The sequence below is a fragment of the Rattus norvegicus genome, chromosome 8, assembly GCF_021556685.1.
Source record: "Rattus norvegicus strain SHRSP/BbbUtx chromosome 8, alternate assembly SHRSP_T2T, whole genome shotgun sequence".
Lineage (NCBI taxonomy): Eukaryota > Metazoa > Chordata > Mammalia > Rodentia > Muridae > Rattus > Rattus norvegicus.
Window position 1 is genome coordinate 80,143,511 of NC_141541.1, and position 26,657 is coordinate 80,170,167.

Consider the following 26,657-nt stretch of genomic DNA (forward strand, 5'->3'; position numbering starts at 1 on the left):
CCTCCACAGCTAGCAATCAAAGCTCCTTAACGGTCACTTTCTAAACACTCCCCTGACATCCTGTCCCTGGAAGACACTGTGGAAAGTACAGCTCTGTGATCGAGGCTTCAGGCTGACATCATTGGAAACACCTCCTTCCCTCTCCAGGAAAGCTGGAATAGTACCCACCTCTCAGTTTTCCCTTTGACATAAAGGACGCACGGATGCATGTGTGCATGGATGCATATGTCCACGCCTGCAGCCAGACACCTGAGTGCCTGTAACTCTCACTACCTTCTCACATTTGAATCTGTATCTTAAAGTCCTGTTCAGAGGTGGAGGAAATATGTTCCCGTGGGCAAGAAAATAAGTCACCCTCCTCCCCAGCAGCAACTTACTCCACCTGAAGGGCAGAGATCAGGCAGTACCATTAAACTCCACCAGCACCATTGGGTTAACTTAACCCCTCAAATGCTTCAAATGCTCGCCAGCACTTCCCAGAGAAGCCCTGGGAGAGAATAGAGAATACTGGGAAATCAACAAGTGGGGAGAGGCAGTGACTTTTCTAAACAGAGAACTCTCCTCTCTCCTCTTAAGACAAAATCCAAGAGACTACTGGCCACAAGACACAGAGTGAAGCCAACACTGTAGCCCTTTGTTTCTTTAGAAAGCAGGGTAGGAATGCTCTGTAGACCAGGCTGGCCTGGAATTCAGATCCGCCTGCCTCTGCCTCTGCCTCCCCTGGGAGTAAAGTAAAGGTGTAGTATGATTTCTTTTTGTTTTCTCATCCACAAGCTTTTTACTGGCAGTCAAAATAAGTAGGGGGTGGGGGAGCAAAGCATGATTTTTACAAATTTTTTTTTCTTTTTTTTTTTTTTTCCGGAGCTGGGGACTGAACCCAGGGCCTTGCGCTCGCTAGGCAAGCGCTCTACCGCTGAGCTAAATCCCCAACCCCAAAGCATGATTTTTAAATGGGGGAAAAGTTTGACTTTTCAAAACACAGGTGACTTAGATTTCAGTCAATAATACCATAATACCACCCGTTTTTAACTATGACTGGAATTTTAAATTCTTTTTTTTTATTACATATTTATTTACTTGTAGGTGTGTGTGTGTGTGCATTCAGGAGTACCATGGCACATGTGTAGATATCAGTGGACAACTTGCAAGAGTCAGTTCTCTCTTTCTACCATGTGGGTCCCAGCAGTCTGACTGTGGTCACCAGACTTAGTAGCAAATACCCTTACCTGCCGGTCCTTAGGGTCATATTTAATGTGGAACAACAAAAGCTTGGATTTAACACATCTGAGGGAGCAGAGGCAACTGTCAGAAGCAGGAGGATAGTTCTCTGGTTCTCCCTTCCAGGTGCTGGGGATGGGGGGTGGGGGAAAGGGGGCTGTAGGCCTCTGCAACTGGTCAAGCAACCTGCAGGTTCAGTCTGAGCAAACAATTCACAGCCCATCAAGGGACTGTTTCCCAACACACTGGGTTATTAGGCCTCAAACAAGACTGGTTTTCAAACACACTGTCTGCTTAGTGGCTGCTAAGCTGATCATCCTGACAGCTCTGTCTGGTCTACTCTGGGCGTGTGAGCACCCAGCCCTCACACTGGGCTGTGGGCACACAGTCAGACCTCCTGCCTCTTCTCCCTCTTCAAAGAGACTCAGAAAATGCTAGAAGGAAAATCCCTGGCATCACCAGGTCTTTATTCCTGAAATTTCCATTCACTGCTTTCCAATTTAATTATATGTGGATTGAAAGTACTCCTTTTTTCCTGAACAAACTAACACTAACCTAGAATTGAAGGAAAAAACAAAAATCAAAGGGAAAGCCATACATACACATGAATAAATGCTGGGGAGTATTTCCGTAGATTAACAACTGTTTATCCCAATGATAAAAACTGAAGACAGTTTTTAAACTTTCATCCTATTTTTTTTATACTTTCAAAATATTTCTGTGCAATTATTACCTCCTCCTCCTTCTCCTCCTCTTCCTCTTCCTCCTCCACTCCCCTCCCAGCCCCCGCTCTGTCCTTGAGACAGGGTTTCTCTGTGTAGCCTTGGTTGTCCTGTGTAAACCAGGCTGTCCTTGAGTTCAGAGATCCAACTGCCTCTGCCTCCCTAGGAGCTGGGATAAAGCCGTACACCACCATGCCTGGGTGCATCCATTGTTTCTTGCTGGGATAAAAATGTAAGTCAGTTGTTCAAGTGTTTGCCTGGATTCAATCTCCATGGACTAATTTCACAGACATAATATTGAACAAAAAGATGACAAGATGGCTCAGTGGGTAAAGGTGCTTGCCACCAAGCCTGATAACCTGAGTTCAACACCCAGGACCCACGTGACTGAAGGAGACCCAACTCTTGCAAGTGGTCCTCTGACCCCTACACCCATGCTAGCTACCCCATGTACATAAAATAAATAGATATCAAAGTCTTCTACGTAAAGTCAGACACAAGATGCTACACGCTCTGTGAGTCATTCCATTTTTCATGAAGTTCGAGTAGTGAAAGTTCACAAATGGTAAGAAACAGTGGCTATTGTTGAAGAATGATAACTAGGACACAGCGTGAGAAAACACTTACAACTTGTACATGTCACCTTAAAAAGTAAAATCTGGGGCTGGAGAGATGGCTCAGTGGTTAAGAGCACCGACTGCTCTTCCAGAGGTCCTGAGTTCAAATCCTAGCAACCACATGGTGGCTCACAACCATCTGTAATGGGATCTGATGCCCTCTTCTGGTGTGTTTGAAGACAGCAACTTATATATAATAAATAAATCTTTAAAAAAAAGAAAAAAAAAGTAAAATCTGGGTTTGAGCTGTAACTGTCCCTGCTTAAGAGCTGTATCCATGGTCTTGAATCAACCTCTTTAGCGTCTCTAACTTGAAGTGAGGATAAACAGATCACCAGCTTCATGGAAACAAGGAGAGAATTGAGTTCTGTTGTGCCGCCATCATAGGACTTAACGAAGTGTCCTGTACGGGGCAGAACTCAGTACTTAACTGAGCAGCTGCAGCAAACGCTGATGTCTTAGCTGGTGTCAGGGTCTAAGCTTTGAACCCCTAATTTTGTTGCAACCTCATCCTTCTAGCTCCTGTTCTTATCTGTCACCAGGCCAGAAGCCAAGTGGGTGGCCCAGGGAACTCAGAAGCATATGACCCCAACTTCATCTCAAGGAGAACTGGTCACACTGCGGACACTGCCCCTGAGGTTACAGCAAAAGGAAACTGGCTAACGTCACCCCATCATGATTAATCACCCACGGAAGAGAAAAAAAAATGACTGGTGGCTCTAAAAGCAGTAGCCGATTTTTGCAGGAAAAAGAATATTTTATTCTGGTATAATAATTCATTTGGAATGGAGGAGTTGCTCGGGAACTGAACCGGTTCATCTTTCTTCCCCAAGGAAGAAGAGACAGCCAGCCCTCTGTCAGAAGCGTTTCATGTTGACCGGCCAAATTTACTGTCCTTTCATGAATCCCAGATTTACACTCAATTTTCGAAGCCTCTGCCTGTGGGTGAAGTAACTGTAGACGCTGGCCATGCGGTAAAGATTCGGATTAGCTCAGACACTTGAAGCACATAAACATGTCCTCCACTTTGTGAGGTCAGCCTGACCTTGCACCAAGATTGTGACTCACTCTGACCAGCCTTTGCTTTAAACCAGGCACGTGTGCTCTGGTTCAAATCCAGCCCCACCACCTACCAATTGTATCACCTTCACAAAGCTCTTCATCTCTCTGTGCCTCAGTTTCCTTAGCAAAAGGGTCTAACAATGAGGTCAGTACAAGAAGAAGATAAATTAGTACCTGTCAAGCACTTGGAGGAATGACCCTGTTGGGTCATTTAGAGGTATTAGCTTGTTTCAATCTTTTGGTAGTTTCTGATGATAGAGCAGGACTCATTTAAAATTATATAACCCAGTCACAAGCTTTGCAGATATAGTATAGAATGTCTGAAAGCCAGGAGGTGTTTACCAAAATTAAGTCAAAGGAACATAAGTATCATGTTATATGTGTATGCACATGCACACTCGGGCACACACATGCATGCGTGCTCACGAGCGCACGCGTGTACGCGCACACACACACACACAATTTAAATTTAAATTAGGTCAACTTTAGAACGTAACATGCTAATGAGCTCAGGTCATCTCTGCATCTCAACTTAATGTCCCCAAAAGATGGAAAGCAATACTTTAACTCCAAATATTTCTAAGGATGAGAGAGAGAGAGAGAGAGAGAGAGAGAGAGAGAGAGAGAGAGAGAGAGAGAGAGCGCTAAGTAACTGGGTTTTGACTGTGGTTCCTTTCAACCTGCAGCAGAGAAGGTTCACTAAGCTTATTCATTTTCCTTCCTTTGTAAATGTTGAAAGCTTTTCATTTTGTTCCAAAGGAAATGGCTGTAGCAAAGTTGAATGAGATCAGACACCATCATTGTCTGGGCAGTATGAGTATCCGGTGGCCCTTGCAGAAGGGCTTAATGCTAAAACCCAGAATTCACAGACGCTAAAGGCAACTTCATGGAACTTCCCTTACAACATTATCCCGTCTGATTTACCAGCTCCAAGTCAGCCAGCCAGCTCTAGAGCAAAGGAGTGGTTTGCAGTTGCAGCACGCTCAATGGTCTGCTACCCCATAACCCACCCTCCCAGAAAAAGCCTTCCAATGCTCTCACACCTTGGCATTCCCATGTGGAAGGTACTCACACTTGGAAGGCTGCTGTGTAACTTTCTTCACACCAACAGACACATTCACACTTTCTACAGACACTGACCAAGGACACTGACAGCTCCTATCTCAACGACTGCTACTAGTGGTTCTGCTCTTAGGTCCAAAGTAATACAATCAGAATAGCATTCTCTGTTATACTGTCCAGGGTACCTAAGAGGGCAGAGGCAAGCAGATCTCTGTGAATTCGAGGACAGCCTGATGGAGTGAGTTCAAGACCGGCTACAGCTACATAAATGAGACCACATCTTAAAAGAGAAAAGGACACACAGATTCCTAGAAGCCACACACTATATAACCACCACACTGGAAACCACCTCCAAGGAGATTGTATTAGACCCTTTTCTGTAAGACCCCTCTCCAGCTTTACTCTGCACGCCTTGGCATCCCAGGGGTCAGCTTGTGACAGATGAACAGAGTTCCACACTCAGACTGATTCCCAGAAATGAACTGGGTCTGAGAGCTCACAGTAAATGCAGAAATGACAGCTGAGTTTTATGTGCAAGATAAATTGTCAGCAGGCCGTACTTTCTTGCTGAGCTGAACTGGAAGGCTGGGAAGTGCACTTCATAAATTTTGCTTTGGGTCTTGACCTAAGCATTCATTCATTCTTCAAATGTGTCTCTCTGTGCCAGGTACTAGGGGAGGGTTGGTTTTTTTTTTTTTTTTTAAAGGAAGAAAGGAAGAAAGAAAGGAAGGAAGAAAAGAAAGACTTTATTTCACCTCCCTTTTACATCAATCTGACACAGTTAAATGGGACTCCTGTCTAGTAGCTAAGTTTCAGACTGTCCTAGCCAGGACTTTTGCTGCCTCTCCTTAAGCTCCCCTCCTTCACTCCACTAATCCCAAACCTGGTGGCCCAGGGACAGCAGATAAATGCCATGGAATTACTTAAAACTATAGCTGAATTCCCCAAATAATGCTCAAGTGATAAATTTAAAAAAGCATTTTTAAAAAAAAATTCCTATAGTCTAACTCCATTGTCTGTGTACTGTGTTTCATCAGTAAATAAGACATGTTCTCCCTGACAGACAAAACAGGCCCATTCCCTCTCATTCCTTCTCAGTGTCCATCTCTACTCAGAAAACTGGGAGAACAACACACTGAATGAACATCCTGGGCCATGAAACCTTTTCAACAAGGCCCTGGGAAAAGTTCACAGTCCTCAGTGTGTCCGCCTCAGGATCGAGTGTGGCTTCCCCATCTTTGAGTCATTTTTGCTTCAAGAAGTTAGACACGACACCATGTCCCATAAGCCCACCAGGTTGGAAACCAGATGAGCTCTGGAAGCAGGAAGTGTCCCTCTCCGAATGTCTGTAAGCAACTTGCACACATAGCTCAGAGTATGCAGGGCCAGCCTTTACTGACTGGACCCTACAGCGGTCAGCCCCAGCCTGAACCAGTGACTCACTGGGGTTCTCTGCCCTCCACCCTCTCTGTTCCGGCCCAGTACAGAAAGGGTTTCCAGAACATTAGCAAAAACACTCTGTATCTGAGGACCTCGCTTCCTCCATAGTAAATCCTCAAGTGTTTGCTGAAAGCCAAGCAGTCAGTGGCCTTCTGCATTTTGCTCACCTCTCCAGAGCCAAAGCAAAAACCAGAGACTCCCTAGCTCTCACAGCCCCAGGCAACCTCCAGCCAGGCGGGCCCCAAGAAGTCTTCACCCTGGGAACACACGAGGGCTGAGAGAAAAGGGACAGCTACCCTTCTTGGGTGGAAGCTTCTGTCTCCATACAGTCTCTCTAGAGAGCTAGCTTTACATCTCTGTGCAACTTCAGGCTTCTCTGACATAGACTCTCTTACCAGAGGACCCTGGAGGGTCAGAGGGAGAATGTAGAGCTAAGAATGCTTCTATCCCCTCTCAGGACAGACAGACAGACAGACAGACAGGCAGACACACACACACACACACACACACACACACACACACACACACCCCTCCCCAGTTCCCTACCTCCCACCGTCAGGTCTGGGTCAATGACAAAACTACAAATCTGGCAGAGCCTCGGCCTGAAGTCTAAAGCAAAGGATATTATTAAAGCCACAGGTTAAGGATCCTTCACTCCAAAGCTCCTCATTTAGAAGCCCTTGGTGGCGTGTAATGTAAACACATCCCAAGAATGCTTTAAAATGAAGGGAGGATTTTATTAAATGACTTAATTGAGGGTCACTTCTCCTGGCGGAAAGCTTTTAAAGCGAGGAATAAAGGGGGCCTGGCGGGTGTCTTCCAGACACTTGTTTTGAAAACCTGCCATGCTGTCACGGGAAATTAAGCACAACGGGGGGGGGGGGGGGTCCCCATGTGTGTTCTTGCAGTGTGAGCTCCTGCAGAAATAAAACACCCAAGAAAATCTCTTCCTGAGCTCGCAGGGAGCCTAGCAAGAGTGCTTCATTCCAGAGAGCTTGACAAGGGTCATTGGAGGCAAGATATGGAAAAAGTGGGAAACTTAAGGCTGAAAACTGAAAAGGATCCAGATGGACGGTGAAAGATCATTTGAAAATTGAAACCGGACAAGACTCCAAGTGGCAATAAGCCTGAGACAGGCTAAAGGACTCTACAAAAAAAAAAAAAAAAAAAAAAAAAAAAAAAAGACACTTTAATCCCAGCACTTGGGATGCAAAGGCAGGCTTCATCTACATACTGAGCCAGCCAGGGCTGCACAGTGAGACATTGTCCACCCCCAACGCCCACCCCACCCCCAAAAGATATTGATGAGAAGCCTTCGAAAGCTGGTAAATGGTGCTCAGGTAGAAAAGGGGTTTGCAGCTCCAGATGTGGAAAGCCACACTCGGCGGCAGGAAAGGTGTTTGCGAAATCTCCAGAATGAGCATCTCTATGGAGGCAGAAAGAAGACCCTTTGCTGCTGGGGCCCCATGGCAGGGAAAACGGAGGTAGAGGGTCTCTGTTCAGGGCCATGGAAAGTTTTAGACTCAAACGGTAAAGAGGTTGCCCAAAACAATAAATGTGCTCCCTCCTACTGAAGTGAAATTTCAAACAAACAAAAATACAAATAATAAAACATCTCCCATGGACAGGAGAGAACTCAGTGGCTGCTCTCAGACAGCACCCAGGGTCAGTTCCCAGAACCCCCAGGGTCAGTTCCCAGAACCCCCAGGGCCTGTCACAATTATCTGTAACTCCAGTTCCAGGAAACCAGACTCCTCCTCCTGGCCACTTCAGTTACTGCACACACGTGTACACATGCACACATTCTGACAGACACTCATACATATAAAATAATTTAAAAAAATATGATGAGAGGCTTCAAAACCAGAAGTAATCCCCCTTAGCTGAGTACCGACGTACAAGCCACAGTCTAAAACAAAACGGCGATCACGCTACTAACAACTAAGACACCAAGCCAACCTTCTGACTTCACTCTACTTCCCACGGTGACTCAACCCTCCCTCCAATCCTCAGGAAGACGTTATCATTTTCACAAGCTGAGGCACAAGAGGTCACACAACAGACATGGGGACAGTCAGCCACCTCTGAAGCTGATACAGTGGCCAAGCCACTTAACCCCTCTCGAACACATCCATCCCGTACTGTGTGGCCTTGAGATCAACAGTCTGCGCATGTCAACCCAAGCAGTGTTTGCAGGACAGATTTACCACCCAGTGTGAGACCCAGAAGCTCTTTAACTGTTGCCTTATTGCCTGCATTGCCCTTGAATGAAAACACCAGCAGAAGGGGTGTCTGTTGGCTGGGTCTCCAGCTCTTAGGAGAGTGTTTGTATAGCATGCACAAGGCTCCAGGTTTGAGCTCACGCACCACGATGGTCATAAAAGCATATTCTGGGATATCACAGCACCTTCATACTGAGAGAGTTGCTTGATTTACTCCTTGGAGCGGTGCTTCTCAACCTGTGGGTCTCTGTCCCTTTGAGGGTGGAATGGTCCTTTTCACAGGGCCTGCATATCTGATATCCTGAATAGCATATATTTACATTATGATTCATAACAGTAGCAAAATTACAGTTATGAAGTAGCAATAAAATAAGTTTATGGTTGGGGCAAGAGGGGGGGGGCGGGTGTCACCACAACATTTAGGAAGGTTGAAAGCAACATGAGCAGTGTCCTTTCCGTCTGTCACTGTGATAAAAATGCCCTGACAAAGAACAATTCAGGAGCCGATGAGGTCTATTCAGCTCACAGTGCCTGGTTATATATAGTCCATCATTGTGGGGAAGTCGAGGCAGGAACTTACAACATCATATCCACCATGAGGAACGGAGAGAGAGCAGACGTGTGGCTCCCTCCCTCCCTTTCCACTAGCTTTCCTCTAACCATTCAGGACCCCCTGCCTAGAGAATGGTGTGGCCCACGATGGGCTGGTCCTTCTGTGTTAATGAGTAGTGCAAACAATCCCCAACGGGCAAGTAGGATCTAGATAATTCCTCCTTAAGGCTCACTTCTCAGATGATTCCTTGCAGTGTCAAGTTGAGGGCTAAAACTAACCAGGAATATGAGGCAGGTGGAGCTTCAACCCTACCCCAGAACAAACAAGTAAAAAAGCTTTTAATGTCTGTAGCCAGCCGCAGGCCACTCCACCTGGTGATTCCTCCCGGGCTGAGGTTAACTACCACAGGTTAAGGGGTTTCAATGCTGGAAGCATGGTGATTTATATGTAAATAGTGTGAGTAATTGCAAATGAAGTTACCGAGGGCTTAGTGGAGAGAAAAGTGGCTATTCCCACTCTGGGCCACCTGCAGGCCAACCAAAAGCACCGATAAAAAGTGAAATTCTACTCTTTGTGCGGCGCTCTAGAAAGCAGGGGTCTTTATCTCTGCTAGAATCCCCCTTTGACCCCTGTAGTCCCCCTGTAGTCAGTCTTCTGCAGCCCCGGATTGTCCTCAGGACTGGAGGATGCATGGCAGCCTCCTGACCTCTACCAGGTGGGAATCAATAACTCCGAACCACCCACTGCGACTTCTACTTAGCAGTGAGAAATGGGCTCCGAGCCCCCACATCGTAGGTGAGGAGACAAAGTCCAGATGAAGAGGAATCTGCTTGAACCACACTCCTAGTGTCTGATAAAGAGGGCTTTTAATAGTCCTGGGAAACAGCAAACTCTCATCCCATAGCAAAATGGGGGCCCACACCCTAAGATTTAAGAATCTCCTTTAAGAGTACTTTAAAAAAAAAAAAAAAAAGTCTGCACAGATTTTCTTCTTTTTAAAGACAGGCTGGCCTTGGGCCCATTACATGCTGAAGATGACCTTCAGTTTCTGATCCCTCTGCCTCTACCTCTCCAGGGCTAGGGTTACGTGTAACTACGACAAACCCACCAGGTTTATACCGTGCCGGGTGTGGAACCCAGGGCTTCAGACATGCTGAGCAGCGCTAGCACTACCAAGCTACACCCCTGCCCACGGCCCCACTCCCCGCTCCATACACTCATTCACAGGATTGTGAGAGTTCAGACAGGTACGCAAAGGACCTGAGCAGAATTCTAACTGCTAAGGTAAAGGTATATAGGGCTGTGGAGATGATGGCTCGGTGGTTAAGTGCTTGCTGCTCTGGCAGAGGACCAGGGTCCCAGCATCCATGTCAGATGGCTCTCAACCAACTGTGGCCCTTGGTCCAGGGGATCCAAGATTCTCTTCCAGCCTCCACAAGTGCAAATACTGACACACACACACACACACACACATACACACACACACACACACACACAACAGTAATAGCTTCTCTAAGCCAGTTCCCCCAGGTTTCTGAGACTTGACTGGATGGAGAGATGGTTTCCACTTTCCAGCTGCAGCTGTGCTGGTTCTGAAGGTGGATAAAGACCTCACAGGCAAACACATCAGAGAATCAAATCTTTAAAGCAAGGTTTCTCCACCTTCTTCCAAAATCTACCTATAGGGCTGGGGATTGATCTCAGCTGGCTAGGCATCCCAAACACACAGGGGTTCTGTCTTCCAGCACAGTATAAACCAGGCATGGTGGTGCCTGTCCATCCCTAGTCCCAGCACCAGACATGGTGGTGCCTGTCCATCTGTAATCCCAGCACCAGACATGGTGGTGCCTGTCCATCCCTAATCCCAGCACCTGGCAAGTGGAGTCAGGAGGATCAGAAAAGTTCAAGGTCGTACTCTGCTTCAAAGTGATTCTAAGGTAACCTGGACTTTCTGAGAGCCTGTCTCGATAGTAATAACAATATTGGTCTTACAGATACAAAATCTACCCAAAAAAGCTCTGAACCGTCACACACTTTACCTAAGGTGAGCAAAACTCCCTGTGATTGTAGAGCAGGGAATAAACTCCTCCCTGTAAACAAAGAGGTATCCGGCCTGTTCCAGATTTATGGAATATGCCCCGTGTTGTAATTGTGAACTCTTAACTCCCTGTTGACTCTCCACTAAGCCCCTGATAATGCTCCCTGAATCCTGTCTTTCTGGGTGGGAGTCCTGCGTGCGTGGCTGTGATAGTGACATCCTCTCATTTGCGAACCTGTTCTAGGTTCATCAGTAATGACAGTACTGTTGGGCCCGAAGCCCTGCCTACCTGCAAATTCAAGGGCTCAAGGTAATTATGGTGCATGCCAGTTCTGTGTTGGTTGCAGGCAGCACATGAACAAGACTTGGACTGCAGATCTTTGCTGCACCTCAGAAAGCCCAGCACTGAGGTTTCTTTTCCACTCTTACCCAATAACCAATTACTTCCAAATCTCAGAGGTTTGCAAAACTTAAAGAAATGCAGGAACTGCGTCTCTCTCTGACCCAGAGTGGGGTCCCATTCTGATTCTTTCCCAACAGCCAAATCTACCTTCTCCTTTTAAGAAGAAGAAGAAAAGAAGGAAGGAGGAGGAGCCTGCGAAAAGTCCTTGGACCAGAAGGACACAATAGTCCTTGAGATGTTTACATCTTTTGGAAGGGAAAACAATAAATCCATCCACACTCAAGGGGACTGTGCCATTGGACAGGGGTAAGTGAAAGGAAGAGTTTCGGGGGAGCACTAAAACCAGAATGTTTTAAAAAGATGCATTTATTTCTATATGTATGTGTATTGTGTCTTCATGAAGGTATGTACACTTCATATGTGCAGTGCCACGGAAGCCAGAAGACCGTGCCAGCCAGATGGCCTGAAACTGGAGGTACTGACAGTTGTGAGCTGATGTGTGGGTGCTGCGAATCTGACCCAGCTCCTCCTCATCAACAGGAAGTACTCTTAACCACTGAGGCATCTCTCCGGCCCCTGAAAACACGGTGTCTTAATCAGCTCTGCAGAAGGAGGCAGCCATACAAGGGGCTGAGCTCTGTAGCTTTGCGAACCTTAGCTTGGCCACAGCGCATGCTCCGGGAGAGACCTCAGCTTGACCACAGCGCATGCTCTGGGAGAGGCCCCAGGACCTGGAGTCTCTAGGGATGTCAGGATTGGAGCAGAGGAGAAAAGGTGCGGAGTGTGCAACCTGTCCCTTGGATATAATCAATAAGCAAACAGTTAACCCGGGGTTAGTGAACCCCGGTTCAGTTGGTAGTGCTTGCCTGGCACACATGAAGCGCTGGGTTTGCTGTATAAACGGGTATAATGACTGCCTATAATCTTGGGATCTGGGGCGTTCAGACTGGAAGTTCAAGGTCACCAGAGCAACCTAGCGAGTGAGTGAATGCTCAGGGTGCATGAGGCCCCGTGTCAGAAAAGAAACAAAACGACAACAAAACAAAGCAAACAAACAAACAAAACTATTATTCTCAGTTCTAGTTTGGAGACAGTTGCCCCAAGCTGGCCTTAAGCTCAGCCGAGGCAGGCCTTGAACCTATACTCTGACTCAGCCTCCTGAATGGCTGGGATGGCTGCAGGCCCCGAGTAACAGAGAGGCCATCAGCCTGTGAAACACTACTTGGAAGCCTGGAGTAAGGGAAGCCTGGCTTTGCAGTCTGCTCAGAGCCCCGGGTTATGGAGCAGCCATGGCAGGGTGGTGCCTTAGCTCAGAGTCAGACCACACTCTGAGAATCTGAGCTTTGCCCTCTGCCCAACTCTTGTCACTGATACAGAGCCACTAGGCTTCCATTGCAGTCACCAAATGCCAGGCAGGCCCACTCCATCACACGAGCTTTCCAGCCTCCTGGAGAGCTCCAGGAAAACACATTCCCCAGGGCCCAACATCCTCTTTCTTTCCTACTGAGGGGTGTGTGCCCACCGCTCCCTCTCCTCAAGTCAGGAAAAAACAAAACCCAAACACACACACACACACACACACACACACACACACACACCAAACTCATTTCAAGTCTGGAGCAGAGAGAGTCCCAATGAAATAAGCTTACTCTCAGAAAGTGCTTCTTATGCCCCTCCATTATCTACAAACTGCAGGGCGAGTAACCCAGGTGAGGCTAGCCTGTGCCCTGAACTACCAGCTGGACACGGTGCAAGGCAAACCATATGGCACAGTCTGCAGACCCACTGCCCAGACTCAGGCTCCATCAGGCAAGGACTGTATCCTGTTGACCGGGACTTGGCAGGTGGGACAGAACCCTGGCAACAGTAATCAGCTTCTTCAACAAATGCTCAATGAGTAACCAAAGAACCATTAACAACCACCCCTGTGGCCGGGCAGTAAATCCCAGAACACTTGGGAGGCTGAGGCAGGAGGACCTCAGCTGGCAGTGCGCCCGGGCTGAATAGAAAGACCCAGCTCCTACCACCCTCAGCCCACTTCTCACAAAAGTGGCCGTAGGCATTGGCTTGAGGAACAGAGGAAAGCAGGCACATGAAGAAACAAAGTAAGGGAGGTTGCAATTTTTTTTTAATGTGTGGGGTGAGCATGTGAAGGTCAGAAGACAACTTACAGGGATGTAGCCTCCAAGTAGGCTCCAGGGATCAAACTCAGGTCACCAGCAAGCATCTTTACCAGCTGAGCCATCTTCCAAGCCCCAGTGGAGACATTTGACTGAACACTCCAGCAAGCTTCCCACTTCATGAAGACCACTCAGCCCTGGTGCCACTCCCACTGGTTCCCCTCCTCTCTCCATCCCTCCCCGCTTCTAGGGTCTCATGCCCTAACTTGTCTCATCATAACAGCAATGCCAAATGACAGAAGGCAATGTGTCCTTGGGTGCCAGGGAAAGTACTCAGTTTTCAATTCCCGTGAACTTTGTTTCTCCTCGGGTGCCAGCCTCTGTCTATGTCTTTGCCCTTTAGCACTAGGACCAAAGAAAGGACAGAAGGAAGGGTCAGGAAGGAGAGGGAGGAAGGAGGGAAGGAGGGAGGGAGAACTCAGCTGGGCCTTTTAAAAGACTTAACAGCATCTTTTAGATAAATGAGTTTCAGAGGGAAAGAACTATGAAACACTTTAAATTCTGTTATTCCTCACTCCATCATCATGAGAAAGTAACTTAAGACACTCTCACTCTCTCTCTCTCTCTTACACACACACACACACACACACACACACACACACACACACACACTAGAAGCCATTATACTAAGTGGATGGTTCTAACAGACAATCAGTCCTCAGCACAGACCACAAGCCTCTCCTTCCTGGAGGCTGTCCCCCTTCCCCTGGATGAAGTGCACTCCACTCACTCCTTTCCCTTCACTTCCTTTCTTCTGGTCAGGTCAGAACATCACAACTGCTATCCCAGAGTGGGAAGTGTTGTAATAAATCTGCCTCTCCCACACTGAGCTCCGAGAGGGATGGGGCCAGGCTGCACTCCCATCTCCCAGGCATCTTCCAGAGCATCTTTATTTAGGTGGGCCTTGTTCCCCAGGCGGGACAGAGATTCACAAGTTTACAGCCAGTCGTTCTGATGGCCTACCATGCTCGTATGCATTTGCACATACATCATATACACATATACACATACATATACATATACATATATACATATACATACACAATTTACATACACACTATGCAGGGATGGGAGAATACCTTCTATATGGTTCTGTTCCCCAAAGGGTGAAGACTTGGGGTCAGGGACCACCCTGTAACACCACACCCTCCACATAAGTCCACTCCTGAGCAAGGCCACTGCTATGTTGGTGACTCCTCAGTGGTCACATTCTAGCAGCTGAAAAGTGACAGGAGAGGGAAGGAGAGTGACAGGAGAAAAGGAAGCAGGGGCAGGCCAACAGGACAAAACTTTATCATTTTTTATTTTTAAAAATCAATGTTCTTCTGGCTCATGTCAGAGGTCAGAAGCAAACACAAACACCCTCCCCAGGGCATCCTTAAAGGGACATCATCCTGATACTACAAAAAGACAACACACAGGGCCATCGCCTATGGATTTGTGGCCACAGTGCAGCAACCACCAGGAGACTTGTGAGAATACTTGGAGAGCAGTTAACCTAGTGATGACTATTAACCCAGGGACAATCGTGTTGTCCTAAAACATATGTGACAAAGTGTCCTATAAAACATATGTGACAGAAATCACCGGATTCAAACATATGCTCAACCTTCCCATTGTCGATCTTTATTTATTTATTTATTTATTTTTTAAGATCACCTGACAGGTGATTGAGCTGAGCTCTGTACTGGAAACTCTTATCCCCTAACTCAGATGTTACTTTATCAAGGAATAAACACATGGCTGCTCCTGAGGGCGGGAGCACACATCAAAAATAAGTAACTCACAAACGCACACACATGGATGTGAGTACTAGGTGCAAACCCTTCAGGGTCTTCTCCACTCTCGGGAAAATCCCCACGTTTATGTAAATGAAGTGCTTTTATGTCCGGTGTGCAAGGAAGAGGTCTCCGGTGTGCAAGGAAGAGGTCTCCGGTGTGCAAGGAAGAGGTCTCCAAAAGCTCACCAAATCCTAAGTGTTCTCTTTTCATCTGAGACACTCTCCCAAATTACTTGGTTTTTCCTGATAGGACGATCGTGTGCTATAACCTTGACTTTGGCAAGGACCTCAGAGTTTAATGCCCACACTCCAACCTCCTAAATAGAAAGTGCCCTGGGAAATATTTACTGTAAACAGATTTAGGAACAAAGAGAACTTTTTTTTTTTTTAAAGTCACCACCTGCGGTCTAAGGTCCGCATGCGGCGTTCCAGGACCCCTGGTGGAGAGGTGAGTAAGGAGCCTGAGCGCTCTTCTCTTCCAAACTTGGCTGCACCCAGAGCCACCGCGGCTGCTTTTTAAATGTTCCCACCGCCCACTTCCCCCTAGACCCCTGGAATCGGGGTGTGTGTGGGGGGGGAGCACTGTACGTGAAAAGTTGAGAATCTTTTCCATTGATTTTGTTTTTAAATCTCACCAGGTGTGTAGCCCAATTTGTGAGCCAGGTCCTCTTTAAAAGAACTCCCACAGTATTTTGAGCAGGGTACTCAGTGTTGGAAGGGTTCTTGGGGCGAAAGGGCACTCACATAGTAAATACACAAAGTACTTTAAAAAAAAAAAAAAAAAAAAAAAAACTCTGTTAGTTCAACACCACAGCTAGGCACCTACCTTGAAGCCAAACGGTGATGCAACTTGGAAAAGTCCCTCAGAAGGCGAAAAAGTGCTCTTGTGGGGTAAGGGCTTTCGGGATGACCTGCCTGGACAGTGAGTGCAGTGGCGCGCGGGGCCAGGACAGCAGAGCGGCCACCAGCCTGTTCTAAGGGACGGTCATAAAGAGCACGCTAAGATCAAACTGCAGGGAAGGGTCGGAGGTGCGGTGTTCCGTGGGGCTCGCCCGCAGCTGTCACTAGAGCCCTGTACAGGTTCGCCGCCAACTGTTCTGCGCGTCTGCGGTACTGGGCGCAGTGTAGGAGGCAGGAGCGCACCTCCAGCCCCGGGACTGCGACCGCGGTGCCCGGATTCCACGACCGACGCTTAGGCTGAGCACTGCGCAAAACTGCAAGAGCTCGAGCCCCACGAGTTCCCGGGCAGCGCTTGTGCTCTGGGGTCCCGCTCAAACCCTCCCGGCTCCCGCTCCGAGCTCACTTACCGCCTCCGCCTCCGGGGTTCCACTCCCGCAGCAGCCCGCAGAGCCGGGCGGGAGAGCAGCGGACGCCGCGTCGCCAGGAGGCCGCACCAGCCCCGCCCCGCCCTGCAGCCGCCCGCCCTCCCGGGAGGAGGAGCAGGCGGGTCTGCGTCCCGGACCCTCCCAGCCACCCGGGACCCGGCGGTCCGAGGACTGCGGCCCCTCGCGGGCAGTCCCAGACGCTCCCTAGAACCCTGCTCCATCTGCGCCCCGAGACCTCCCTGCACCCTCCCCAGCAGCCCCTCCCTACCCGCAGCCACCCTCTTCTCTCTCTCAGCGCTCCCTACAACCCCTCCTCCAGGAAGCCTTCCCTATTCCGCAGTCCCATCCCACCCCAGATCTCGGTTTCCCACATCCTTCCCCGCGGCCTATTCTGTCACCTGAAGCAAACCACACGAGTGGAAAGGCACGGAGTGATGCCTATAAGCGAAAGCCTGTCTCCGAGGTCACCCAGCTCCTGGTAACAGAACTGGCACTAGAGACAAACTCTTGGGCCCTAGTTTCGTTCGTCTTCCAGGGAAGATGGCATTAACGTTGCCAACTGTGAAGGCCAGAGTGAAACATTGTCATTTCCAAGCCTCAGTTTCCTCCGTTGTAAAACGAACCAGGACACTCACTCAAGCGTTTATTATTCCCGAAGGAAGGACTGCAGAAATGTCATGTATCTTACAGTATTTTTTAAAGATTTATTCATTTATTATATATATATATATTATATATAAGTACACTGTAGCTGTCTTCAGACACACCAGAAGAGGGCATCGTATCTCTTTACAGATGGTTGTGAGCCACCATGTGGTTGCTGGGAATTGAACTCATGACCTCTGGAAAGCAGTCGGGTGCTCTTAACCGCTGAGCCATCTCTCCAGCCTGTCTTACAGTATTTTAATAAGTAAATGTTTACTAACAAGCAAGTCGGATAAAAATCAACACTCAAAAATTCAGTCACTCAAAACAGTAATGTGAAAATATTTCAAAAAGTAATAGTAGGTTTTTTTTGTTTTGTTTTGTTTTGTTTTGTTTTGTAGGAAAACCATGCAACAGCAACAGAAGAAAACCTACACAGCGATTGAAAGCACTTGTGTTCACAGGGCTGGAGAAATGGCTCAGCAGTTAAGAGCACTTTGTAGTCTACAAGATCTGCTTCAATTCCCAGCACCCACAAGACAGCTCCCCAAACCTCTGTAACTTCAGCGCCAGGAGGATCTAGTACCCTCTGCTGGCCTCCCCGGGTACTGCATATATGTGGTGCACAGAAATACATGCAGGCAAAATGGCTATACACATGAAATATTTTCAAGTGATTTTTTAAAAAGAAGACAAGGAGGAAATCATCCTCCCTGGACCCCTTGGAGAACTTGCTTCTCAGAAATAGTGGGTCTACTAGGCAAGCTGCACCCACAGACAGCCAAGTATAGTTATGAATGAATGCAGCCTTTGTCCCCTCCTCCCAACAAAAAGAAAGTAGCTGTTAGCCTACTTAAAACATAGAAAGTTTTTGTGAAACTTGATTGCTTAACTCTCAAGCCTGGGCTTTGTAGATGATAACACGGCATGAACAGCGTTCTTGACGGGACTGCTCACCAGTGCGAAGGCATCAGGGGTTTGGGTGCATCTGGAATTAGGCAAACTGGTAAGGAGACTGTGCTGGATGATAAAAAGAGTGTCATATAACACAGGCATGGACACAGGTTAATCATACCACAGACACCACAATGCCTGCAGTAGACCCTGCATCTAAAGGGCTCTGAACACCGGGATTGGCAGAACCATGCAAACCAGGAGGAGGCTTACAGGAGAAGCCATTTGGGAAGGGATGGTCCCAGAGATCATCTAAAACTGGCAACCAGATGTGTTTCCAGAAACAGAAATAGGGCCATGGGGAGAGAGGTAGTTTTTTTTTAGAGTTGTATTTATTTTACGTCCACACGTGCGTCTGAATGTATGTATGAACACCATGCATAGGCAGTGTTCACAGAGGCCGGAAGAAGATGTTGGACCCCTGGAACTGGAGTTACAGGTGTACTTTCCCCATTCGGGGCTACACCATTGTTAAAATTCCTTCCCAAAGAGAGACAAGAACAAAATCTACCTTTTCCTAAGGTTTCAATGATAAACCAAGCAAGGCACTATCCTGGTTGGCTATGGAAGACCACTTGAGTTTATTGGGCTTCTTTGCAGAGCACAACTGAGGGCTATTTACAGGGGCGTGGGCACACTCCCAATATCACCTCTGGAAAGCCTTTACCCAACAGGGACGAGAGCTTCCTGTAGCTACAGAAACAGGGCTCCTTTCTCCTGTCTTCCCCCATTCTATAAACTCTAGCCGATTTCAAGGCCTTGTGCAATTAAGGCAAAGTTACATTCAGCAGGTAGTCGGAAAAGGCTGGATACTGAGGTGAGGGTCTGGGTGAGAGAGTGTGAACAGTCAACAGGTCCACCGGGATAGGGATAGTCGGTTTGCAAAGGGGCACAGCTGAACTCCCCAACAGAGTGGACGATTGGCTCAGAGAACAGTCACTTACAACTCTGCACTCCACCCTGTGATGAAGACGCCTCGGGGCAGAGGTGTTCCCATGAGCGAGCCAGCAGTAGTCTGGAACTGGCACCCCAGGGCCCATGGCTCCCCCAGCATGCAGCAGCCAACAGTTTCTTTCGGCACTGTTTTCTGCTTTATCCCAAGTTGTCGCAGTGCAGCAGCTCAAACGGACTCCTCACAAACAGCCAGAGGTCAAATCTCTGGGTAGGTCTATGGCATACCATCATGCTCTTCTGTCCTCCAGTAGGACCAGCTGTGCCCTCTCCGTAGGCGAGGCTAAGAGCCAGGGAAGGAAGGCAGGCCTCAGGTGCTCAGCCACGTCTACACCATATGTACCTCTCACATGAGCAGTCTCGGTCTTGGCAGCTGGGGAGATGGTTTAATGGGTAATAGCGCTTGCTGCATAGACGTGAGTCCTTAAATTCAATCCCCCACATAACAAGCCAAGGCATGCATGTGAGCCCAGCCCTGTGCATGGTGGAGTCAGGAGTGCTAGCTGCCATCCTAGCTCTGAGTTCAGTGGAGGAGTAGGGCAGAGGGTGATGGATCAGAGCGGCCTCCAAAAGCACACGGGAGTTGTGCTGACTAGGTTTCATGTCAACTCAGCACACAGGCTAGAGTCATTTTAGAAGAAGAAACCTCAATTGAGAAAACGCCCACAACAGACTGGTCTGCAGGCAAACCCGTGGTTCATTTTCTTGACTGGGGATTGAGGTCCTCCCTGACTTCCTCTGGTGATGGACTGCAATGTGGAAGTGGAAAGGAAATAGACCCTTTCTTCCCCACGTTGCGTTTCAGTCGTGGTGTTTTGTCACAGCAATAGAAAGCATAAGGGAGGAATACTCACACACAAACATACACTAATACCACACAGGTGTATACAGTGCAGGCCTACAATCTCTGCTCTCAGGAAGCTGAGACAGGAGGATCATGTGAGCACAGGTGATAAAGCCTGTCTGAGCAACAGAGCAAGACCATCACAAAACAAAACAAAACAAAACAAAACAAAACAAAACAAAACAAAACAAAACAAAGTTGGTTTTCCTTCCCCTCGCCCCAGACAGGGTTTCTCTGTGTAGACTTGGCTGCCCTGGAACTCACTCTGTAGACCAGGTTGTCCTCGAACTCATAGAGATCTGTGGGTTGCTGTCTATATGCAGGTGGGGGCAGGCACAAGATAAGGCGAGAGCTTGTGATTGGGGAGTGGAAAAGGAAGGCGGGCTGAGAATTTTAGAGCTGAGGACAGAGAGGACAGGAGAGACAAGAGGGAAGGAAGGAAAATGGAGAAAGAGAAAGATGATCCAGATTCCGAGTGGCTTTAATGGCCACAGGTAGCTGTGAATATTTTATAAGGGATGGCTAATTACAGGACAATTTGTCTTATCTAGGTGGGCAGTTTATATCAATATTAATTGGCTCTGAGTTCATTGTGTAGACATTTGTGAGTTGAGAATTTACTGAAATCTGACTGATGAATTACAAACCTTGAGAGTTTTGATTTTACCGGGTTACGGTGATTTGTGACAGCTAACCACAGAGGGTGGATGGCTGGGAATGTGAACAGAATCTGCAGCAAGAGAACCATGAGATGGGAGGTCACTGCATGGGGCTAGCCGTGGAGGCGGTGAGACAGCCGGGGCCGACAGTAGAGTGGGATGATGGTTTTTTTTTTTTAAGATTTATTTATTTTATGTATATGAGTACACGATAGCTGTCTTCAGACACCAGATTCCATTCCAGATGATTTTAAGCCACCACGTGGTTACTGGGAATTGAACTCAGGACCTCAGGAAGAGCAGTCAGTGCTCTTAACCACTGAGCCATCTCTCCAGCCCGATGCTTTTTTTTTTCTTTTTTAAATATTTCACACAACAGAGATCCACCTCCCAAGTGCTGAATTAAAGGTATGTGCCACCACCACCCTACCCCAAACCAGTCAGTGTTAAACCATCATTTAAGGTATCTTCTCCTCTAAGCAGTGTAAGGGCTGGAGAGACACTCAGCCAGTAAGAACACTGCTCCTGTAGAGGACCAGGTTCAGTTCCCAGCATCCACATGGCAACTCACAACCATCTATAGTTTAAGTTTCAGATGCTGTCTTTTGGTCTCCATGGGAACCACATGCACTTGGTACACATAGATAAATGCAGACTCTTCCTTTGGTGTTTAGCCACCTGAACACAGCAGGTATTCAGTACATGTGATGAATGAACACATGTGGGGCAGGGCACAGGGCACAGGGGAAGAGGCAGGAACTAAGGAATAGTGATAAACTCAGGAAGCCATGGAAAAGAGGCTGTGTTTATGTCTTGTGGAAGGAGAAAGGTGAGGGTACTCATAGATAGGCACGTTCTGTGAGAGGTGGGAAGAGGGGGACACCATTGCTTATGTTGCTAAGCAACTCTAACTATAGGGCATCCTTGTCACAAAGTTAGGATCACTCTAAGAGGGATGGCATTTCTCAGTAGAGAAATAATCAGATGAGGCTGTAAAGACTGCCTCTGTCGTCTCTGCAGGAGCAGCTCCAGGGGACACAGATTTCCTGTACAGATAGTTTAAACTTTCACAGTACAAGAGAAACCAAGAAAATGGATGGAGGGCATCAAGGGATTCAGCATGCCGAACATTTTGTTGGTTTGCTGGTTGGATACAAGCAGGGCCTGCATTTCTAGAAGCTAGGCTTCCTCCCTTAGAGGCACGAGAATAAAAGCAGGGTATCAATGCAGGTGTGGGAAGTATGAACCTAAAAACAGTGGCTTTACAGCCAACATCACAGACACCCCTGTGGTGGTTTGTATCTGCTTGGCACTACTAGGGGGTGTGACCTTGTTGGAGTGGGTGTGCCACTGTAGGGTGGGCTTGGAGACCCTCCTCCTAGCTGCCTAGAAGACAGTAGTCTTCTCCTCACTGCCTTTGAATCAAGATGCGGAACTCCCAGCTCCTCTTGTGTCATGCCTGCCTAAACTCGGCCATGCTGCTGCCTTGATGATAATGGACTGAACCTCTGAGCCTGTAAGCCAACCCTAATTAAAGGTTGCCTTGGTCATGGTGTCTCTTCACACCAATGGAAACCCTGTAAGACAATCCCCAATCACCCATGCTAACCAACGAAGACCATTGTCAAACGTTATTCCCCAATGCCCTGGCTATGGCAAAGCACACAAGAACAGGGGTTCCCTTTCCACTGTACCTTGGCCAAAGCTAGGACAGCTCAAATTTCAAAATTAAAACAAAAAGCTAGCACATTTAACAATTTTTTGTATTCTCTGGGCCATATTAATTACTCATTTGAATTATTGAATTATTTAGTAATGAAGATAGTACTCAAAGTCCCGATGTGGATGAGAGCCCCCCAAAAAACTACATAGACATATTTTAATATATAGCCTGTGATTTCTTTCAGCTATATCTGCCAAAGCCCTTTAGCAAAGAACTTCTAGAATACATTTTTCTAAAATCTGTGTCAAGTGAAAGGAGAGAGTTAGGCTTCAAACTTAATTTGAATTTTAATTTGCCTTTCGGAACTGGTTCAGAGTTTCATGTAGCCCAGGCTGGCCTCAAATTTGCTTTATAGCCAAGGATAACCTTTAATTCTGCCTTCCAAGTGCCAGGATTATAGATGTGCATGTCTGCCCCTGGGACTATAGACATGTGTGACCACGCCTGGTTTTATGGGATGTTGGGGATAGAACCAAGGACCTGAGTGTGCTGGACAAGCACTCTACCTCCCCACCCCAAGTCTATCCACAGCCAGGTCTGAGTACATTTTTTTTGCAGACCCTAAGGATAAGGGTTGTCACTTCATCTGTCCTGAGTGTGGAGCTGCAGTGACAGCCACGGAGGTAAGGACCACAGCAGGAAACGCAGGTTTCTTGGACAATTTGAGGAACTTCACATTCAGCATCCAAACTGCAGAACAACTCCAGGAAACAGATGTTTCGTTCCATTCTGTTTTGCTTTATTTGTTTTGTTTTGTTTTGTTTTACAATAAGGACAGAAGTCAGGATGCACACACCCAGCAAATATTATGCCTCAGCCCACAACAGAGATGTTCTTCTCTCTACCTCACCGCCGAGAGAGTGGAGGCTCAGAAGGGCACAAGCAGAGCCGAGATCACATCTCTGGTAAGTAACTGGAGAGCCAGAAGTTGAGAGCCTGCTCTGCAGTCAGAGTTCACTGAAGAATCCCAGGACTCTATCCTCCTCACTTTCTGTACCTCCTGCCTTTGCCATCCAAAGCCTTGGGAGTCTCAGGATGGAGGGACTCACCCACGTGAGTTCCTCTCTGTGTGCTTCAGGCTCAGGGATAGTGACTGCCTCTGTGGAGACCTGCCCGGTGGCATCAGAACTGAGCCGAGATCTGACCCTCTGGGCAGTGGTACACCAGACTTTCATACCCTCAGGCTCTCATCTGTGAAAGTCAAGGAAGCAGAAACTGATACTCACATTCTTCTCCTCACCATGCAAGTTCAGATCTTGGGTTCACACAGTGAAAAATGAGTCAAGACATGGGTGTGCTTTTAGAAGCAACGGTGACAGCGGCCATGTTGTGAGCTCAGCCTGTTCTGCTTTGGATATGCAGTGTCCCCTCAAAGGGCTTGGTCCCCAGCTGGAGTGCCTATATCTCGAATATAGGACTACACTGTTGTTTTTCGTGAATGAATCCAAAAGGCTACGACCTCATCAGTGGCTTGATGCTATTCTTAGAAGGTTGAGAGAACTTGCAGGGCGGGGCCTTGTTGGAGTGAGTAGGTTACTTGTGGTGGGGAGTGGGTGTTCTTGGTGGTTTCATCTCATCCCTTCCCCCATTCCTTTCTGCTTTCTAGCCACCGTGAGGTGAACATCTCTGCTCCACCACACTCACACTTCCACATGATTCCGTGTCTCAGCAGCAGAGCAACACATCATTGGACGAAAACTTTGAAGCCGTCAGCCAGAGCCAATCACCATTCTTTTAGCAATTTCTATCACAGCTGCAATGAGCTTTGTCCACCAGAAGAGCCAGGTTGGGGGCAGAGTTGGGGTGTCCCAGGCCAGGATGCTGGAGCTAAGAGGCTACTCTAGAGGAAAATGGCTGACCCAGGCCCCTTGCTTGGGTCAACTCTCCCATTTTTTGGAAACCAGCATCAGCTCTGGGAATGAAATCTCAAAGCCTGGGCTCCACAGACTCAGTCACATATCTGAAAGGCAGCAGGTGTGTTTGAGTGGGAGCGTGGATTCTCAAAACCTCGTGTTATTTGAACACTTAGTTCCCAGCTGATGGTTCTATTTGAGAAGGTTGTGACCCCTTTAGGAGATGGAGTTTTGCCGGCACAAGCGGGCCACCAAACATAGGACTTAGGGTCATTCGTTTCGTTTTTAGATTTTTTAAAATCACTTTTCTTTTTTTCAAGGCAGGATATTGTTATGTAGCCCAAGCTCGCCTGAAATCCATAGAAATCTGTCTGTCGTCTCCGAAGTGCTTGCATTAAAGGTGTGCACCACTGTGCCTGGTGATTTATTTTTAATTGTGTAAATGCATTTGGACCTGTATGTGGCCATGTGTGCATGTGTATAGATGTATGTGTGTATAGATCACCATGGAGGCCAAAGGCATCAGACCCCCTTGGAGCTGGAGTTACAGGTGAATGTAAGCATTTAGGTTCAAACCCAAGTCCTCCTCAAGAGCGGCAGTGCTCTTAACCTGTGAGTCATGTCTCCACCCACAGGATCTTCAGGTTTTATAATTAGGCTTCACTTCCTGTTCCTTTCTGCTTCCTGACTCTGCTGGTATGGTTTTACGTTTTGTTTTGTTTTGTCCACTTGACACGAGCTGGGGTCATCTAAGAAGTGGGACCCTTAATTGAGGGTCTCCTTCAGATTGGCTGTAGACAATTTCTAGACTAGTGGGCCTTCTCTAGACTGATGATTGATGTGGGAGCGCCCCACCTCCGCCCACTGTGGGTGGTGCCACTCGGACAGGTGGTCAGGAGTCCTTTAAGAAAGCGGCTGAGCAAGGCTGTAAGCAGCATCTCTCCGTGGTCTTTGCATCCAGGCTCCATTCCTGAACTCCTACTCTGACTTCCCTTCATGAAGGACTTAGAATATAAGGTGACATAAACCATTTAGTCCCCAGGTTTCTTTGGGTCATGGTGTTTTGTTTTTTTGTTTTCTTTTTTTTCTTTTTTTTTTCCGGAGCTGGGGACCGAACCCAGGGCCTTGCGCTTGCTAGGCAGGCGCTCTGCCGCTGAGCCAACCCCCCCGGTGTTTATCATGCAACAGAAACCACTAAGTAACTCACTGACTTAGATCATGCTCCTGCCTCACCTCCGCTGCCATCGTGGACGAAATCTCCCAAACTGAGCCGAAACAAACCCTTCCTTCCTAAAGTCAGGTAGGTGCTGTTGTCAGGCATTTTTGTCATCGCTTCGGCCACACAAAACTACAGACAGTCACGAAGCAGAGTAGAGACCACCATTAAGCAATAGTCAATGACTAGGGACAATAAGGGGAAATTTAGGTTGCATGATTGCCAAGGTGAGATGCCAACATTCCCAACCTATGCATTGTGACGTCTTAATGCGAACAGAACAATCATTACACCCAGTGGTGCTCGGAGGTGCACCCTGTGCTTGTCTAACACATATGGTCGTCGTAGGCTTTAAGAACTTTTATCTTGTGGGGACCTTCCTCCATAAACTGATCATACTTTATTAGTATGCTGGTATATAAAATTACTACTACTACTACTACTACTACTACTACTACTACTACTACTACTATATAAAAATAGCCCCTTCCACTATAGGTCAACCCACCATTTTAAACCCAAGGTCTGAGGGAGGACATTTTTCCTTAGTTCTCCCAGGTGATTCTAAGGTAGAACTGGGACCACACTCCCAGCTCAAGTCATATTTTCCAAGCTTTTTGAATTCTCCATAGAAAATTGTTTTTCTGGTTTGGGGTCTGTTTTGTCTTTGCGCATTCTGATTTTCCAAGCACAGAAACTGACTTCCACCTGAGGAGACCCCTTCTTGCGTGTCTGCCAAGCAATGCTTTTGAAATGTTAACCAAAGCACCCCAGACTCTGCTCCATTCAGCTCCATGTCACCTCCCCTGGCCTTTGTTCTTCACATAGCTGCCTCAAAGGCAAGATAGGACTCTGTGAAAGGAGGGAAAGCAGGAAGCTGACAGAGACTGCTTCCAGAACTGGGCCTAGACTGCAAATGTGAGGGATTGAGGCTCACACATGGGGTTTGGCTGGAGGAACTAAAATATTGTGGTGGACCAAGAGGTGCCTGAGACCAAAGGCACTGGGTCCTCTCGGAACCTGAGGACGGAGTGGCAGGCAACTGTGGGTCCCTAATGGAGGGTCTTGGAACCAATCTTAGGTCCTCAGGTAAAGGGACTCATCACCAAGACTGACAACCTGAGTTCAATCCCTGGCACCTACATATTGGAAGGAGACAATTACATTCCCGAGAATCAGGGGCTGACTAG

The 26,657-nt window shown here is 47.6% G+C and overlaps 1 protein-coding gene and 1 long non-coding RNA gene across 8 annotated transcripts in view; one reads left to right on the top strand and one right to left on the bottom strand.

Moving 5' to 3' along the window:
- Cgnl1 (cingulin-like 1) overlaps positions 1-16,698 on the bottom strand; it is a 165,529-nt gene extending 148,831 nt beyond the window's left edge. For 3 of the 7 annotated variants that reach the window (XM_087562162.1, XM_087562156.1, XM_087562163.1), the window contains exon 1: positions 16,605-16,668. The gene's annotated coding sequence lies outside the window, so the exon portion shown is untranslated. 7 annotated transcript variants of the gene reach the window in all.
- A 2,520-nt stretch (positions 16,699-19,218) lies between these two features.
- LOC148004239 (uncharacterized) lies at positions 19,219-24,666 on the top strand. Its single transcript, XR_015627833.1, has 3 exons — positions 19,219-19,383; positions 23,172-23,303; positions 24,005-24,666. It is a non-coding gene; the product is annotated as an uncharacterized LOC148004239 (long non-coding RNA).
- The last annotated feature ends 1,991 nt before the right edge of the window (positions 24,667-26,657 follow it).